This window comes from Camellia sinensis, chromosome 9 (genome assembly GCF_055761805.1).
Source record: "Camellia sinensis isolate YWXY chromosome 9, ASM5576180v1, whole genome shotgun sequence".
NCBI lineage: Eukaryota > Viridiplantae > Streptophyta > Magnoliopsida > Ericales > Theaceae > Camellia > Camellia sinensis.
This window is the reverse complement of record NC_138969.1, coordinates 182,258,111-182,264,110: the sequence shown is the minus strand read 5'-3', so window position 1 is coordinate 182,264,110 and position 6,000 is coordinate 182,258,111. Positions and strand designations below refer to the sequence as shown.

Below are 6,000 nucleotides of genomic sequence, written 5' to 3'. Positions count from 1 at the left end.
ATAATTTATTTAATCCCAATTAGGGCATTTTTTTTCCGTTTCTCAAAAATTGCACCCAAGGCCAAATTTCACCCATTATACACAAACAACCTCATTTTCAAGACCTCACATACACATGGAGCCCAAAATAGAAAACCCATCTTTAACAATTTTAAACTCAAACCCTAACTTTACCCCAAAGCTTGCCAAATCCCACCATTTATACAAAATGACTAATATTTATGTCAAAACTCATATTAAAGAGTAGATTATCCCTACCTCAAATTGAGAAGCTCAAAGGAGAAGAGAGAAACCCAAAGATGCTCCAAACTTGAACTTTTTTGGTCAAAAGATAGCCCACGCAAAGCTCTAGGTTTTTAACAAAGGGAGTAGGGTAGAATGACCCTAGAACATGGAGTATTTGTAGAGAGAAGGGGTATTTTAGAGAGAGGGGCTGCCGATCTAGGCTTTTGAGTGAAGAAAAGGTCAAAAAGTGATATAAAATCACGCTACTGCCAACTGATATATGCGATGCTCGCTCAAGTGAAGGAGTTGTTGCTCGAGCGACCAGCACAACAAATATGTCGCTCGAGCGCAAAATGCGTCGCTCGAGCGAACAATGCGAAGCTTCAGGTCTACCACCCACGTAGACGCACGCTCGAGTGGAAGAGTGCTCTCTCGAGCGAAGGAACACAAAATACAGGTCTCGCTCGAGCGCAAGAAAGCTCGCTCGAGCGAAGAATACCAACCTTTAGGTCTTTTAGAGACGCAGACGCACGCTCGAGCACAAGAATGCTAGATCGAGCGAAGAGACAAACAAAATAAGGCTCGCTCGAGCGAAAAGGCCAAAACCTGGACAGCAACCACTTGCACCAACTCACAACCAACCTATTCCAAAGTCACCTAACAAGTCCCAAAACGCAAATTCAAAGAATTAAAAGACGGAAATTAGATATAGGCAACAACATACAACCACGAAACCCGAGTCTGGAACATAATAAAGATCGAGGTAAAACCTGGATTGCTATACCTACTGCGGTAGGAAGAACCCAACTACCGATGTAGAAGTCACTAAACTATGACTTGCCCCCTCCAGGATACAACAGCCCGACCACTTGTCATATGGTTCAGGCTAACTCTTCACAAGATGGTGAACCCAAAGTTCCACTAAGAAAAAACACCCTTCTTTGGCTAGTAATCTCTCAAGTGTAAACATAGTTGGTCTAGAAAAGAGTAGATTAGAGGAACAATTTATAGACCACTAGGACCTTACAAATTACATCAAAAAATAATGACCCTTAAACTAGAGGAAACGGAGAGTCCCAAAACCTCCAACTATTAACTGACCACCAAGCCCATGACCTTCCAATTAATCTCCATTCATGAACAAAACAAAAGGTCACCAAAAATAAAATAAAAAAAAAAAAAAAAGATTCATGAGCAAGACAAAAGGTCACCAAAAAAATAAAAAAGTAAATAAAAGATATTAAAATGGTCCAACAACTTACTTATACAAAAAATAAAATAAAATAAATTTTAAAAAAATGGGATGTTAGTTATTATAAACTGAGTCATATTAAGAAAAATTCAATAGTTTAATGACCAAATTCAGAAAATCTACAAGTTAAAGACCAAAGTTAGAATTTAGCGGTGAACAGTGTAATTTACTCCTTAATTCTTACTATCATTGAGCACTGTACACCAAATGGCCATGATATAAATAGTTGTTAAATGAAGATCATTTGCTGTCGAAAGGAATGAAAGGAAAAATAATTACAATCACAAGTCTATCAGTATTCCTAGTGGTAACACTGTTTGGTTCTTGTATCTACTACCAATGGAGAAGTAAAATAACACATCTACAGAAAGGTAATTACAAGCTTCTAGTGATTTCCACAATTCTATTACAATTACAACCCACTATTAGTTAATTCTCTGCTATTTTCTGTAGAAAATGATGGAAATAGCTCAGAAGTTGAATTGCGTGACTTGGCTGGAAGAAGATTTGGCAATGATTACAACAATGAAAATTTGCAAGCAGAGAAGCACGCAAAATTGCAAGACTTTCCTTCATTTTAGTTAGATATTATACTTGCAGCAACAGAACATTTTTTTTGGAAAAAAAAAAAGCTTGGAGAAGGTGAATTTGGTCCAGTTTACAAGAACTTTACGAAGCTCAAGATGAATCTTTGAATAGTATAAATCATATATAGCTTATTAATTGTATTCATTGTGGATCAAGTGATTGACAATGCAATGTTAGGTTCAAAATGCCATTATTCAAGTGACTACATGACTTGAAATTTGTTTGCAGGGTACATTACTTGATGATAGAGAAATTGCGGTTAAAAGGCTCTTAAGAACTTCCAGCCAAGGACTGTGAGAGTTCAAGAATGAAGTCATTTTAATTGCAAGGCTACAACATAGGAATCTTGTCAGACTCTTGGGTTGTTGCCTGAAGCAAAACGAGTCCTTGCTCATCTACGAGTGCATGCCCAACAAAAGCTTAGATGTCTTCCTCTTTGGTTTGGACTCTTTCTGGTCTAGTCACTTACTATGTGCTAATCAATCCAATTTTAATGAAACCAATACAAAACCAAAGATCAATATGAAGATTTATAGTAATCTTATTTGTTCAATTGTTAGATTCAACTATAGGTGAGTTACTAGACTGGAAGAGACGCTTTCTCATAATTAATGGAATTTCTCGAGGCGTATTATATCTGCATGAGGATTCTGGACTTAGAATTATTCATAGGGACCTTAAAGCTAGCAACGTTTTGTTGGATCAATAAATGAATCCCAAGATACCGGATTTTGGAATGGCAAGGATTTTTTGTGGAAATCAAAGTGAAGCAAACACAAATAGAATTGTTGGATCATAGTAAGCGTTTTCTTGTTTCCATACGTTTACATAAATCTGTAATTTTTAGCTTAATCATGGTCTATGGTAGCGTAGTATAGAAAAAAAGCATTTAGAATTTGAGAATGAAACTAGGACTTTATCACATATGATTATGGAGTTTCTAAAATGCATGTTGGTCTAACTTGATATTATTTGTGTGATGTTCTATAATATCTACAATAGTGAATATATGACTCCAAAGTATGCTATGGAAGGATTATTTTCTATTAAATCAGATGTTTTTAGTTTTGGGGTTATTTTGCTCAAGATACTAAGTGGGAAGAAGAATAGTGGGTTTCATCTTTTTGAGCACGGTCACAGCCTCCTCACTTTTGTATGTTTCTATCTCTCTACCTGTTGTTAAACGAAGAATCATAATGAAAAAACATATATTGATTTTAACTTGAATAATGTCACATGCATGGAAATTATGGTCTGAAGGTCATAGATTGGAGTAGAATGACCCAATACTGGTGCAGTTATGTGTGGTAAGTGAAGTGTTGAAGTGCATCCATGTTGGATTGTTGTGCGTCCAAGAAGATGCAGCAGATAGACCCTCTATGTCTTTTGTAGTTGTTATGTTGGGAAGTGACACCGCGACACTTCCTCAACCAAAAGAACATGCGTTCTCTGTTGGGCGACAAGTCTTAGAATTAGCTCAATGCTCACAAAATCCTAACGTATTCTCTGTTAATGAGATAACTATTTCAAATGTATCCCCTCAATAACTTATATGTTGGGTAGGTTCCTCCTTAAATGGGTGGGCCACACCAAGAGTATTTTAGTTGTTATTTTATTATAGTTTATAAAACCTTTCAAAAATGCTTTGACTTGCTTCCTGTCAAACAAAAGAAAAAAAAAAAGGAATGAAGTAAGACTTTTGGGTCTAAGGTTTGTTTTGAATACACAACAACATAGCAACACAGAATACAGAGAGGGTTGAGAGAGAGAGAGAGAGAGAGAGAGAGAGAGAGAGAGAGAGAGAGAGAAATGGGAGAAAAGCTAGGGTTTCTTTCATAGTTCAAACCAAGATTGGATGGTCATTTCTTACCCAATCTTGATAAAATTTCAGCATGTTGTTCATGGAATCAAGCTCTACATTTTGATTGGAGTGGATCTTGTCAAAGCTCTCTTGGATTGGTAGTTTGGGATACCTACTTTGGTGAGACCTAAACTTTATCTCTTGTTGATTGTGTTGAAACCCACCTTTATGGTGATGACATAAATATTGTTGGTGATCCAAGAATATATCTTGATGATTGTATTCCTCTAGTTGTGACTAGAAATGATATCTTGTAACCCCATTATTTTATAGTGGAAGTTGATTTGGAGTTGGACTCGTAGATGTAGTCATTTTTGCCGAACCATGTAAATTTGGTGTTTTGTGGTTGTTTCTGTGCCTTTAATTTCATCCATATTATTGCTTATATTTTGTGATATGTTGCCCATTTTCTAATTACACAAGGAGGGAAAAATATAGGAGGTTTCCCAACAAGAGGTATCAGAGCGGACGATTTGTGCCTATAAAGTGTTTGATAAAATTCTTTTGTGAATTTTAGAATGGAAGATAATTTGGGGGCTATGAAAAAATTGATATCTTCGAATTATGCGATTTGGAAACCACGAATGAAGGATGTCCTTTACACTAAGGACAGTATAGACCAATTTATGGTGAAAGTAAAAGGCTGAAAAATATTGATGTTGAAGATTGGATGATAATGATAATGAATAGAAAAACCGTTGCTCAAATTTGCCATTAGGTTGATCAACGTGTGTTTCATCATGTGGCTCAAGAAACAAATGCTCACACTTTGTGGAAGAAATTGGAAGCCACGTATGAGAGGAAACTGTGCAAAACAAAGCTTCTTTAATTAGATGGATTGTAAACTTGAAATACAAAGATAGGCGCAATGTTGCGGAGCACATGAGTGACTTTCAAGGCTTGATCAATCAGTTGACACCGATGAAGATGGTGTTGGATGATGAGTTGCAAGCATTGTTGATGTTGAGCTCTTTGCCTGATAGTTGGGAAACATTGGTTATGACTATAAGCAATTTGGCTCCAAATGGTGTGGTCACCATAGATATGGTGAAAGATAGCATGTTCAATGAAGAAGCTAGAAGAAATGAGCAAGGTACTTCCAATGAGTCACAAGCTCTTGTTGTTGAAAACAGAGGAAGAAGTAGAAACATAAAAATCTACAACCATGACAAGCCAAGAGACAAGTCAAGGGACAAGTCTAGAGAAAAATTCCAATCCAAGAAAGACATTGAATGCTATCATTGTGGCATGAAAGGGCATATAAAAAAGGAATGCTAAAAGCTTAAAAGAGAGCAAAAGAAAGAAAGACGTGGTGAGAATAATGGTGATACTTGCTTCTGAGAATGGTGATGTTATCATTGTCAGTGATAATGACTATGTTAGGCTCACTGGGCATGAACAGTCCAGTTAGGTGATTGATTCAGGTGCTTCCTTTCATGTTACTTCACATGATGACTTCTTTATATCCTACACACTTGGTGACTTTGGCAATGTGAGGATGGGAAATAATGGTGTGTCCAAGATTGTAGGAATGAGAGATGTTTGCTTGGAGACCAACACTGGTTGCAGGCTTGTTCTTAAAAATATGAGACATGTTCCAAACATTCGTCTTAACTGATTTCCACCGGGAAGCTTGACGATGAAGGCTACAAAAATCAATTTGTGATGGAAAATGGAAGCTCACCAAAGGTTCCTTGATAGTGGCAAGAGGAAAGAAGTGCTTCACTCTTTATATAATGCAAGCAAAGCTAAGTAAAGGCAATGTCAATGCAGTTGAGAAAGAGATCTGTATAGAGCTATGGCATAAGAGGCTTGGTCATATGAGTGAGAAAGGCATGCAAGTTCTAGCCAAGAAAGATCTCCTTCCTAAAGTGAAAGGTACACAACTCAAAACTTGTGTTCATTGTTTAGCCGGAAAACAACATAAATTTCCTTTCAATAGATTTCTTGCATGTAGAAAATCACATGTTCTAAATTTAGTATACTCTGATGTTTGTGGGCCAATGAAAGTTAGTACACTTGGTGGTGTATGTTATTTTGTCACTTTCATTGATGATCATTCTAAAAAAGTTTA

The 6,000-nt window shown here is 36.6% G+C and overlaps 1 pseudogene; it reads left to right on the top strand.

Annotated features, from left to right (window-relative positions):
• The first annotated feature begins 1,933 nt into the window (after positions 1 to 1,933).
• Positions 1,934 to 4,028, top strand: LOC114308838 (G-type lectin S-receptor-like serine/threonine-protein kinase B120; annotated as a pseudogene).
• Positions 4,029 to 6,000: the final 1,972 nt, after the last annotated feature.